Raw genomic sequence first — 14103 nt, 5'->3', positions numbered from 1 at the left:
TGTATTTTTGATTTTGAAGTGAACTGTCTCTTTAAACCTCCTTGCTCCTGAGAACTGGTTTCAGATCTTTTTTCTTGGTTACATTTAACATTCATGACTTAGTACAATGTAACAGAGACAAAGGTAATCTGCTTCCTCAGGACTGTGTGAATGCATTGATTGAAGGTGCAGCCTCAGCAAACAACCCACAACTGTCATCAAATCGTAATTAAAATTTTGCCAAATTCTGACTGATGCAACTGAATATGTGACATCTCTTTTTCCCAACTGAACCCCGCCCAGTTTAATCCACCGAGAGGAGAAATATAGAAATCTATGCAATGAAACCAAGCGACAACCTCCAGGGCTGAAAAATGAAGCCAACGTGGAAGTGCCAAAAATTGCAGTTCTTTGAACAGCCCCTTGAGGCTGGCTCCAGAAGCAAGTCAATCCCCATAGACCTCCATGTTAAAATTCCCAGCGTTACAGCAGAAATAAACATGTATATAGCCTGCTACAAAAATGTATTTTGGTCTCAATCATTCATTTAAACATTTCTGACAACGGTACAGGGAATGAATTTTTCCATAACTCAACCATTTGAAGTTAAGGCTTAAAGTTACTCATGATTAAGGGCGGGCCACCGTGAGTGACAGGCTGTCTGCAAGTCATCACTTCACCCTTTGTTCCTCCCCATCTTCACATTCTCTTCTAAATTTGGTCTAAATCCAAAAAATCTGAGATGGCGACGACCAAATTGCCGAAGTCAAGGCTTCAAAATGGGACTGTTACAGTGGCTATGTCCATTATACAGTCTATGACTGAAACCAAGACTCTGACAGAAAACTGTGTTCAGGAAAGACCACATGGATAATACTGTAGTCAGAAGCTGATTGAAAAGGATAGATTTTCTGGTGATTTGAGTTCAATATACATATTCTGACGTTGGGCTGAATGATTTTGAAAAAAATATCTAATTGTGATTATTTTGCCTGATAGTGCAGTTATCCTCGTTTTCATTGAAAAGCATATTGAAATAAATCTGGTCTGATTTTTGCAGGGATCTGTACCAAACAAAGATGTTTACTTTAGTCTGTAGCGTATGGTGTGTAGGCCATATGGTGTGTAGGCAGACGATATTCAAAAAATGGTATTTTGACACACATTCTCTGTTCACAAATATTCCAGCTCCTGCAATTTAAAAAAATTGCAGAGGCCATATTGTGATTTCGATTAAGTTTTTATTCTTTATTATAGGACACTTTAAGACCAAAAAGTTCTTGTTTTAAGTATAAAAAGGCTTCTTCACCGTGGCTGCACATCCATGGTCTCTCCACTGAGACAAGAGAGAAAAGAAAAGAGACAGGAGGAGAGGGCTCCAGTTGTGAAACAGGAGAGGCTTGAAATTAAAGAGCAGTGTTTCATCTCTCAGCGTGTCTGTCTCAGCTCTGTCACATATAATGGGAGGGGTCAGCCCTCGGGGCAGAGGGGACTGTCCTCTCCTATCAGCCGCCGGCTTCATCTGGTGTTAAAGCATAACCGTGTCAGCCTGCAGTGCGAGCCGCCTGTCAACCACAGGGCCCCAGAGAGGGTTATCAGACCCCTGGGCTGCCTGCTGCTCCAGGAGCCAGCTTGGCTTCTCTGCAGCAGAGTGAAGGCCAACAGCCGCGTTCACTGCAGCCACTGCACCTAAATGTGGGCTGATAAGATTACCCCCCAAAGTACTGTCTGTTTAATCTCTCATCTAAGTGAATAAAACAACAAGATTTCCTGCAGATTGTTTAAACAAATCTGCTGAACAGTTGCAGTGAAAGTTTCTAATTCGAAGTGCTGTGACAAAATCACTGATGTAGGAATTTCTAAGCATCTTCCAAAACTGTGTGGGATTTGTGGCTGACATGATGAATTTGGAGCGCCATCCAGTTGGTTTTTATTTATAACAAAATACTGTAATATCTTCCTTATCGCCGAAACATCTTTTTGACTATATCTGAACTAAAAGTCTCTTTTACGGCAGCTCAGGAGCCACAAATTATTAGCAGAAATAGTTACATTTGCAAAGTCTGTCATATCTCAAAGTGGCACGGATCAATACTTTCAGGACTTGTTCTTGTCACGGCAATTTACAATCATGTCAGTCTGGCTGCAGAATCTGCATAACCATGAGTGAATCCAATAGCTAATGAACAGGAGCATAATTGACCCTCCATTATGGCGGTCTACCCTAAGCCATCAGTTTGTGCAACTGTCGGGATGGAGCGGTATTTAGTTAGTTCTGACTCGATGGTTATTAATAAGAGAATACCCTTGAAAGAACATGGCCACTGTGCGAGAAACATACATTGATCAAGTGTTGTTTTCACAAAGGATCCCGTCTCCTCATTAGGTAAACCCCAGTTTCTTCCTCCCTCTCATTATTGCCAGCGGGGATGAAAACAACACAAACACACAGATAATGAACCTTACGGGGCTGTGTGTTTCTGGGTTGTCAATTGTTATCTCCCAAGTGGCTGCTGGTTCCAGACACACAGTGACACCGTCTGAGCCTTTATTTACACTGGCTTTAGTAAGCATGGGGCCAGTGTGGCCCGAGCCTGTACACCGCACACTTGTCATTTGGCTGTCCTCATCTCAGTTTAGGGCTAATGCTAACTTTCACTATCTTAATCTGCAGATTATTTTCTCTATGGATTGTTTAGTCTGTAAAATATCAGAAAATATTAAAATTAGTTTTCAAATTTCTTGTTTTATCCAACAATCAGTCCAGAATTCAAATACAGTGATCACATCTGTGTGGGTCAAACTGATCATTATAAGTGGAGGGCTGTATCCAACTCAGAAACACATCAATTGAATCAGATGTCACTGTTCAATAAAAATATTCGACTATATTTGGATATAGACTTCACATGTTTTTTGTGATTTACAACAAGCTTCACCATTTTTCTCACAGCCTATGTGTTAAGATGGGTGTGATGTCACTGTGTTCTTTATTAAATTGCTATTTTCCTCTTAATGTCTAGTTTCACCTGCCATGCCATTATATGGGTCATGTGATGGCCTCTGATTGGTTCCTGCCACTACATACCGTAAGTGGGGCCATATCTGTTAAGTGTTGAATGCCCTGATGCAGACCTGCAGTGGTCGAAACATATTGGCTCTTTTAATGATTTAGCCCCTACAATAAAGGCTTTTTAATATTTTCCCTCCTTGTTTTTCTATATGTTTTGCCTGGATTGCCTTCCTGTCGACAAATATTTGACCATTACTTACTTTTTTCCCATACAGACTGTTTCAAGGCGTCTTTCAGTTGCAAGGAAATTACATTGTTGTTCCACTTAGACTCCCAGTCGAGCCACTACTGCACGAAAGCAGTATATGAAACACCAAACTTTAGTCTTCCTGAACTGAAATACACACTGTTGGAAATGGAACCTTGCTGCTCAATGGTAGGTTGTTCCCTTCCGCAAGATACAAGCTTGATGTCAGAAATAAGAGTCAATCACTTCCCTAAAGAACCAGCGCAAAGTATGAATTGTAGCAATCAAAAAAAAAAAGAACTGGACGCCACTGGAAAACTGCAGGGCCTGTGGCGCTCATTTCATCACCAGTAAGTTCTTCAGTGTTCTGGAAAATGAAAATGACAAAACAGACACAGCAAACACAAATATAAATGCTCCTTTCTCCCTCTGTAGACTGTTGGCGAGCGAGTGTTAACGACTGCTATGAATGCAATGACAAGACATTTTGGTGTCTGTCTTCTTATTTTCATTCTTTAATTCAAATTTAGTGGTAATGAAATGAACACTACAGACCCTGGAGTTTCCTGATGGTGTCCAGTTATTTGTTTGGACTGCTGCAATCCACACTTTGCGCTGAATCATTTCAAGTGGTAGACTTTTATTTCTGACTTGTACTTTTTCGAAGGTAACAACCTATTATTGACCCGCAAGGTTCTCAAACTTATGTCGACATTTCCCACACTGTATATCAGTTCAGGAGGACCAAAGTTCAGGGTTTTATAAGCTGTTTTCATGCAGTAGTGGCTGGACTAGGACTCCAGGTGGAATACCAATGTCTTTTCCCAGCAGCTGTAATACAACTTTAAACGGTTTATAGTGTTTGAGAGTTTGAACGGAGTTTGGCAAGAGGCCGAGAATGACAGCGACAATCACATAATATAGTAAACATGCCAAGTCTGCCCTCCGAGTTAATGTATGCTAACTACACTAATGACGGATTGAAAATGTGCAAAAACAAACAGTGCACAGCGCTGCTAATTTTATCCATGGGTTTCAATGTAAAATTTACTTCCTTTTTTTTTTTTAACATTTTCAGCATATTTTAAAAAATATTTAGGTCACCTACATTACAATGTGAAATTTTCATAAAGTTTCCTCTCCACTGCACACAGCATTAGCGTCAGGTAGCCAACTGGAAGCAGACGCAATACCGCAAGGCAGAGTATCATGGGAGAAAGGTAAAAAATAAATTACCACAAAACTTTGATTAGTAGCCTGGGCTATTATTTGCTTCAATTACTGAACTCATCAGGCCTATATTGGGACAGGCCTTTAATTCCTTTCACACAAAACTGTTGCTCAGCAGACTGGGAAATACAATCCAATTGTTTATTTAAACCAGCATGAATATCACTTGTATAATTAGTATTTTAAAAGAATACACACAACTTAAAATATTTGAAAAACCCTTTTGATTCTTTTGATCTAAGGACCCTTGTGGACTAAAGGAATATGAATGACTTACAAGGTAATTGAGGATTGGACACATCATTTGACTTTATGACGGCTTCAGATGTAGTAGAAGTTTTTTTGTCTCTCTTGTTTACCATGCCGGTAAATCTGGATGAATTATTCTTTGGTGCTCATGGTGTTACTAGAATTAACTGAACAATTCCTGTATTTATTTTTTTTTTAAAGATATTTTTTGGGGGGGCAATTTGGCCTTTTTTTTTTTTAAAGATTATTTTTTTGGGGCTTTTTGCCTTTATTATACAGGACATTGTGAAATGGGGAGACAGAGAGAGTGGGGGGATGACATGCAGCAAAGGGTCGCAAGCCGGAGTCGAACTTGTGACCGCTGCAGCGAGGCATCACCTCTATACATGTGGCGCCGGCACTATCCACTACACTACCGATGCCCCTGCAATTTGGCCTTTAATTGATAGGACAGACAAGCATGAAAGGGGGAAAGAGAGAGGGGTTGATGTGCAGCAAAGGGCCACAGGCTGGACTCGAACCCGGGTCGCTGCGGCAACAGCCTTGTACATGGGGCGCCTGCTTTACCACTAAGCCACCGACACCCCAACGGTTCATTTATTATTGAGAATCTAACCAAGCTAACAATATGTAGCATCTCCTGACATTTACATTTGCATGCGTGATGTAAACAGCTTACTAACGTTAGCTCAAGTGGGTAGCAAAACAACCTGGTTTTATACAACCAAAGAACTTTTAAAAATGGACTGCTTGACCAGGCGTCTATTTGAGACAGACGTTTATTTGTCAAAATGTGTAGCCACACCAGGCTAGTAAAAGGGACTTCACATTTAGGCTTTAAATTGAAGTTTTACGGTAAACAAATAAATAGAATGTGGGTTTTTTTGTTTGTTTTTTTCCATATGTTGTCATGTATGAAATGGCTTAAACACTATAAGTAGACTATTTATAAACAAATTATTTAAACAGCATTATAGGAATGATTCTGTCCCAAGCTTTCTGATCCATATGAGCAGCTGATCTCTGTAACCATTTCCACTGCATATTATAAATTACCATCATGTGTGACCGAGAAAAGCAGCAAACTATCACATTTAAGAGGCTCAAACCAAAGAGATGTCTCGCTTGTTTTGTTGAAAAGTGACTGAAGCGATAAATCGATGACCAAAATTTTGTGACGATCGATTAACTGACTGATCGACTAATCGTTGCAGCTCTGTCTCAGTGGTAAAACAAGTCTTTTCTCATATTGTAGATCTCTTTCAGTAAATTTAGGAGAATCTCTAACTGGCTTTGTGCGTCACGTGCTGCAGTGCTGTTTTCATTCGATTATGCAGTTTGACTTCTGCAGAGTGTTTATCCCTCTGGACTCGACACTGGAATTTTCTGGTCATTTGCCTTGCCTTGACTTACAATGGCATGCTTCTTATTATTAGAGAGCTTCTATTAGGACCATATATCATTCTGAATGGTTTTTTTGGCATGGCGGAGAATACACTTTGGCAGGGTATTAACTCTAGCTTTTATCCCATCCCTCTTGCAGGATGAAGGTCACTCTCTCTATCTGCAAAATGACTTTCCTCTCTTCTCTTTCATCCCTGCTTCCCTCCCATCCTCCACACCAGGGCATGAGTCAGAGAATCTGACACCTCAGAGGAGAGAGGAAAGGAGAGGCGAGGGAGAGAGAGAGAGAGAGAGAAGGGAGACAAATTGAGAAGGAAAAGGGGGAGAGACGGGGACAGTTGGAGGGAAGAGAGACGAGTTGATCGATATCTCAGAGAAACAAGTAACCTGAGAGGATGTGGACTGGCCCTGCTTCCTTTGACGTAGAACACACTGTATTAAAAACGGCAATTAAATTAATCAAAGCACAGATGGTGCAGGAGTCCTTGCTCCGATTCACTGTACAGTATCCTTCACAGTGCTGTACAGTATGGCTGCAAAGTCATATTGTTTACAGCATCGCTGCGCTTAAGTTAGCCGAGCTGCTGGTGTGTTGTTTGGTATACAACAGTACCCGTGCACGTTGAGCTGAAACTACATATTACATAAGCTCCTCAACAAACCGAGCACAAACCCAAAAATAGTGCAGTCCCTGTTAAATATTTCAGGCACTCGGCAGCTGAAGAGGGGGATAAAAGGCTTCTCTCTTTCTTGGTCGCAATACAAAAACAGACACACACACACTGATGCAGATGGCCAATTGAAAGAAAACCTCCATTTAGTATACTGTAGAGCGGATTACTGTCACGAAAGCAGTGTTTTAGCTCATTCGCTTGATATACAGCACTTACTCACTGGAGTGGCATACTTAGCACACACCTATCCATATTTCTCCGGTCGCTTCTCTGTACAGTACAGACGGCATGAAAGCTGCTCTTTGAGGGTAACTTCTGAACTAAATAAATCACGCTCATGAGACTCTTTTGCAAGACACAACAGGAGAGTCACGGGGCCTGCTGGGTCAATCTTTGGAGCTCAACACAGAGCTATCTTTTCATAGCAGGGACAGCCCGCGGCTCTGTCAGACAGTGGGGTCAGTCTTAAGAGCAGCGGCAAGGGTCACATTCTGTTTCAGAAGAAAGGCTCCCTTCATAAGCAGAACAAGAAGTCTCAAAACAAAGGGATCTTCACTGTTTATTTGCATGCAAGCATCACAAATCAATAAGTATTCATGTGATTTTTGCTCTGTGCACAGCCTACATCATGGTAAGGATAATGAAGTCAAATCTATTGCAATTGACAAAGCTGGAAGAGAGTGGAGATGAGTCTCAAGAGTCGGCAGTTATTAGATAGCGACAAGCACAGGTTAATTGCTCAAATGCAGGTTAATTGCTACAGGGGATTTGTCTCAAATATTGGAGAGGAAATTAATTTGTATCACAACAACGCTCGTGTGACAACAACATCTAAATTAATGCCTGAGTGAAGATGATGATACTGACTTGCCTCGTAAAAAGTCCAGGAGCACTGCAGGTTATTTCAGGCTTTTAAATTGACATTTTGTAGATGGAGAACAGAATTTATTTAGGACTGATTTGATACTGACATGATTTAAAGGTCGAATGTGTAGGATTTAGGGGGATATATTGTCAGAAATGGAATCAAATATATTGAGTGTGTTTTCTTTAGTGTGTAATCACCTAAAAATAAGAATCACTGTGTTATTGTGACCGTAGAATGAGCTGTTTGTATCTACACAGGGAGCGGGTCCTTGTCCACGGAGATCACCATATTGCACCACCATGTTTCTACAGTAGCCCAGAATAAACAAACCAAACACTGGCTCTAGAGAGGGCCATTCGCTTTTGCACATCACCAAAAGTAGTTAGCAGCCCTTCAGCCATGATCGTTTTGGAAAAACACTGATTTTTTTTTTTTTTAGCCTGTTTAAATCACTGGATCTGTTTGTTTTGGAGAGGAAGAGATCTCTGCAGATAGTTCAGTTTCTGGTAAAAATCTCCTGAATGTCTAGATCTTAAATGATCAGAGAATGGGAAGTGGCCTACGCCTCTTTCAGGTCTCATTTTGTGCATATGCAATGTTTATAAGTTTGACCTCTAGTGGTTAAAACTGGTAAAAACACTGGGAAAAGCTGTTTCATGATATAAATCAGTGTCTGATGCTGTTCGCTTTGTCACACATGGCCCACTTGCTGAGCATTTGCAAGTGTGTGCTCACAATTTTTCTCTGACAACGTAAGATCCAGATGTTCAGGAGGTTTTTAACGGGAGCCAAATTATCCACAGAGGTCTCCTCCTCTCCACAACAAACAGACCCGGTGATTTAAATTGATACAAACAATAAGTAAAGCATGAATTTGTGTTTTTCCAATGCGAAGGGGCTTCTAAATACTGTACAGTGGACAACCCGAAAACATGAAAACAGGAAAACACAAAAGGCCCTATCTAGAGCAAGTGTTTGGTTTGTCCGCTCTGGGCTACTGTAGAAGCAACATGGCAGACTCCGTGGATGAGGACCCGCTCCTTATGCAGACATAAACAGCTCATTCTAAGGTAACAAAACCACAATTCTTATTGTCAGGTGATTATACACTAAAGAAAACATACTATACTATATTGTAGTATATTCCATGTCTGCCAATTTACCCGCTAAACCCAACACACTGAACCTTTAAGTAATCAAGCCAATGAAAAATGTTTTGAGACGTTTTGTCAATGGAAACAGTTCCGCTCCTCTGTGTTGCTAATGACTAAAAGCTCTTCCTGTCCTCTTCTCGTCAGTAAAAGGTGATTGAATATCCATGATCTCTCTCTGCAGAACTGTTTAACAGAGTAAAGCTGCTTCTGCACCGGGCTGCAATTACTTGATGACTGCAAACTAAAACTAAGCATTGTGTCTGTTTCGCCCTCCCCGCCTTCAGTCCGCAAGAACAGCATCTTAGCAGATGAGAAGGATTATTGGCAGTTCCCAGACGTTGGAGCAGCACGTGTCAGGTCTGGCTTCTGTTATTTATGAAGCCTCTCGGCCCCAGCCCTCACTCTGCAGCAGAGATGCAGGTGGGGTTTCATTATTGAAGATGCTCTTCCACTTCTTATTAGATCTCCGACTCTCAGAGTGCATTAAGGAATTGCATTTGGACAGAGAGTCAGCAATACATGATGGTCTGTCTTTGTGCCCCCTGGAGCTCCTCTAAAAGATGTGTGTGCCTCACACAACAGCCAAATTGTGTGTCCTATTCCCTGTTGAGGAATAAATAGTGTGCATGCACTCAAGCAGACGCCCCCATCACCACACACACACACACACACACACATACAAATTCTATTCTTTATTGATCTCCGTTATGTGCTTGGCAAAATAAATCTGAATCATGTTGTCCTACTTCTCCAGTAAAATAGTCATACAAGGCATTACACCTAAATGAATTCTCCCGCAAACAGCTTACAGTTACACCCATAAGTGATGTGCAATTCTCCAATTGTGTCCTATTTCTCTCCACTGTTTGTTTGAGCGGCGCACACATGCAAGATTCATGAGCGTCTCCAGGCAGCAAGGAGCATGATTTCCTGAATCAATCAGCTGGTCTGCTATCAGCTGCTTTTTTTATTGATTCTTTTGTAGCGAAGATGATCAGTCTCTTGAATTTCATAAAGTGGATAAATTTAGGCCTGGATGTGTGAGTGATATTAAAGCTGGAAGTGGAAACAGTGGACAGATTTTCACTCCAATCTAAGAGACGCATCAAGACTAATTTGTACTGAAGCCTGATTGTTAATTAAGATGTTGACAAGTCTGATTGTGCTAAATGAAAATAATTCTTCTTCACTACTGGCTGTGACTGCCTGGCAAACAACACTGGAAATATTTGGAAACTGTAGACAAATTACTGTCTGTTAAAGAGTGTGTTCGTGTACTAAACTGCCGAATGTGACTCTTGTAACTAATGCATGTCCAGCCAAATAGCATCTGCCCTGGGTTTTGGTTTTCATTTGGGTCAGCTTATCAAGACAGTTTTTCTATCCCAGTGTAAGACTAATGCAATTAGGCATCTTGGTGAATAATGGTGCTGTCACACACACTCGCTGCCTCAGCACCAAGCAGGCGCCCACAGTACCGGACTTGTTGAGAATGATCTTTGTGTTCAGGACTGGCCTGGCCAACCGGGTCCACTTTCATTATCATAAAACCGTCAACACACAAGAGACCAATTGTCTCCTTGGTCTCCCTGTGTCCCCTGCTCATCTGGCGACTTTGTGCCATATGCTGGATTTAACAACCTCAGTCACTTTATGGCTTCATTAATTCAGCTCGTGTGAATCTAGAGATCCAGGATAACATTTCAGCTTCTACTCATATAAGTAAAAACAGTGGAGAATGTTGTGATTTAGAAGGGCAGGAAGAATTTAAATCGTTAAAAGGGCCTGATTCTAGCTTTAATTCGGTGGTTGCTCATCAAAATGACTTGTAGGGTAAATTAAAAATACATACCTCTCTGTTTGTTGTGAATCGAGGGATAAGATAATAATATGACTGAGGATAGCGATCAAGAATGTTACCCATTGGATGAGAGCTGTTTCAAGTTATAGAATTGGGAACATGCTGTCCAAAAATGTGCCTTTTCTGAAATAATCTGAGCCACTTACCTGTTCTCATGTAAAAGGTCGCAGGCTGCAGTTCCCACTAAAGTATCCCCATGGATGTGTGTTGTACCCGGGCTTTGTATCCACATAGAGTCCAATGACGCGGACGTGTAGTGCGGACTGTCCTCCCGGTTTGTCAGCAGACTGGAGTGCAGGGCGCCTGTGCGCTGAGGAGGGGAGAGACACACAGTGAGAGATGCAGGCGGCGACCACCCCGCTCACCCTGATCACCATTAACCGAGGGCAGCTCGTAGGAGAGAACCGAGTGCTCTCTGGGTATAAAAAAAAGTCCCCTCTGGCTCAGCTGGCTCCGGTATGTTTGTATCCCCGCCTCGGCCGGTGTGGTGTGATCCTGTCCCCACAGGACCTCTGCTGGGAGCGCAGCGCGCCTCTTCTCCCTGTGCGTCGCAGCGCAGATTGACACATTCAGGATCAGTGAGCCTGTGCGCGGTGTGAAATCATACCATGACCGGGGAAATTACATTTGCAGAATCAATCAGACTGCTCGGAAATCTGCGTATCTTGTCTCAATCATACGGAGTGTTTTAATGGAGGAATTAACAGTACCTACCGCGGTGTCAATTTAAGGCCTTTTATATAACGTTAGTGCTGCTTTTAATATAGCTACACATAATTTACTGCATATTTACCAGCTATATACATATTCAAACTCCAGTTAACTGCAAATTAAATACCACAAACCTTTTGAGAAATTGTCTCTGGGTTTACTTTTCAGCTACAGGCCAACTCAACATGAAGATCTAACACAAATCTGGAGCAAAAGATGCAAAAATCGTCAGCTTAATCAAAGTCAGTGATGCAAATGTAAATTAGGCATTTTCTTTTGAAGTTTGTAGTGTTTAAATTATCAGCAACTTTCTCTCACGTAGCGCCATCTAGTGCATTTATCTGGATGTTGCAATTTGTCCATTATATCCTCCTGAGACCCCCAAGAAAAAAAGTTTTACATAATTTGAGTCATTGGGATGTAAGAAACATATCAAAAAGAATTTTACTCAAAAATGTTATTTAAAATGTTGTCTAACATGTCTCTTGTAGTGGCCATCAGGTCAATGTTTTCCACAAAACATACCTTACATTTATATTTATATTATATGGTTAAATTCACGTTTAATAAATGTAGTATTTAAGTTATTGTATGTGCTCTTATCTGCTTATATATAGTGTTTGTGAGTGTGCGTGTGTGTACCATTAAAAAATCTTTGAATCTAATCCAAATAATTAGAGTTATAATAATTCAAAATGGGTGCTGGGTGTCACTAATATCGTCCTCAGGCTGCTCTTCAGCTGATATGTCCTTCTCTGAGCTTTAAGCATCCTGCTTTACTGCCTGGCTCTGAGGTTTTCCTGTTTCCTTATGTAATCTATATATTGGGCGGCACGGTGGTGTGGTGGTTAGCACTCTCGCCTCACAGCAAGAGGGTTGCCGGTTTGATCCCGGGCGTGGGAGCCCTTCTGTGTGGAGTTTGCATGTTCTCCCCATGTCAGCGTGGGTTTTCTCTGGGCACTCCAGCTTCCTCCCACAGTCCAAAGACATGCAGATTGGGGACTAGGTTAATTGATAACTCTAAATTGTCCATAGGTGTGAATGTGAGCGTGAATGGTTGTTTGTCTCTATGTGTCAGCCCTGCGATAGTCTGACGACCTGTCCAGGGTGTACCCTGTCTCTTGCCCGATGTCAGCTGGGATAGGCTCCAGCCCCCCCGCGACCCTCAAGAGGATGAAGCGGTTAGAAGATGAATGAATGAATCTATATATCATGTATGTATAGATACAGATAATATATGTAATATAGATCATCTACCTCTTTCACTGCCAGAAGATGTCTTCTGAGTGCGTGTCTTACATCACTAGAAAGTCCAGGATGTGCTTTTCACACTACGTCAGGTTGCAGACTCTGTTCATGTTATTTAAAATGAAGGCCTTGGTGTCATGTCCCCCGCAGAGGAAAAATATTTGCTGGGTCTCAGGAGGATATGTTAAGGGAGGAAAATAAGGGAGGCACATTTATGGCTTTATGGGGTTTTATATATATATATATATATATATATATATATATATATATATATATATATGTGTGTGTGTGTGTGTGTGTATATGTGTATGTGTGTGTGTATATATATACATATATATATATACTTTTTATTCATGAATGATTTCTTACATTCAGTAAGTACAGGGACAAATGAAATAAAGAAAATCAGTACACAGGGGAAAAAAGACAAATATGAGGTCATGGGATGTTTAGAAAAGCATGACAAATTTTCCTCATTTAAAGTAGGGTGTCATATATGGTACAATAATCATGTGGAGTCTGTCTCATTAGCTAAATAAACACACCATTTTCTCCACCGTTCTTTTTTAAGTTTTAAGTAGTAGGTCATCTGTTCCAGAAGATGTACGTGTCTAACAGTATTAACAAGTAGACAAGCAGCGGGGCAGTTTTTCTGGAGCCAGTATCTTGTAATGGCCCTTGTACTTGCTGCCAGCAGGATCTTTAGTAGATAGATATCATCTTTACTCAGTCCATCAGGGATGTGTCCAAGATTAAGGGACATGAATGCTGTACTGATACTAAAACCCAAAGTCTTTTAAATGATTGTTGCTGCTTCCTTCCAGACAGTCTGAATAGGACAAGACCAAAAAACTCGGGCATGGTCAATCATGATTTGTCCACATTCCCTCCAGCAGTGTAGCTGGGTGCCAGTTTGTTTAGACTTCTGTTTGGGCGTGATGAAAAAGCGAATCAGGGTTTTCCAGCAGAAGTCTTTCCAGGTCTGGGAGTTGGTGGAGGTCGACTGTGTTTCCCAGGCATTCAGCCACATGTCCTCAGTTATTTCAGTGTCCAGCTCTTTTGTCCCATCGTTGTTACACACAATCTGCAGTGTCCTTATTCAGTGATGTGATGCCATGATATCACTTGGTGATTAAACCTTTATTACTTTCTGAGTTAGGGCTTTATGTTTTCTGTTGTTATTCATCATTATTCCAGGCCGTAATTATAAATTTATAAAGACATAATATATTGTAGTGATGACCACATTTCCCATCATGCCTTGTGCTGGATTTGTGGGCTGTAGTTTGTAGTTAAGATTGCTGTTTTAACTTCCAAATGTCATTTTTTGTTTGCATTTATAATGTGTCTTTTCATGACATGGTGGCTTTATGCTGATTTTTGTCTTTTTTGTGTTGGTTTATACTTAAATCATTAGTGAGCTGGCTGTTACACTCATTTCCCTTTAGTTTATACCACAGAAAAA

The 14103-nt window shown here is 41.1% G+C and overlaps 1 protein-coding gene across 1 annotated transcript in view; it reads right to left on the bottom strand.

Moving 5' to 3' along the window:
* LOC125892140 (poly(rC)-binding protein 4-like) overlaps positions 1 to 11285 on the bottom strand; it is a 56811-nt gene extending 45526 nt beyond the window's left edge. The window contains exon 1 of the mRNA XM_049581932.1: positions 10826 to 11285. The gene's annotated coding sequence lies outside the window, so the exon portion shown is untranslated. The remainder of the gene's footprint in view (positions 1 to 10825) is intronic.
* Positions 11286 to 14103: the final 2818 nt, after the last annotated feature.

This window comes from Epinephelus fuscoguttatus, linkage group LG7 (assembly GCF_011397635.1).
Source record: "Epinephelus fuscoguttatus linkage group LG7, E.fuscoguttatus.final_Chr_v1".
NCBI classification, from domain to species: domain Eukaryota; kingdom Metazoa; phylum Chordata; class Actinopteri; order Perciformes; family Serranidae; genus Epinephelus; species Epinephelus fuscoguttatus.
This window is presented reverse-complemented; position numbering and strand designations above follow the sequence as displayed.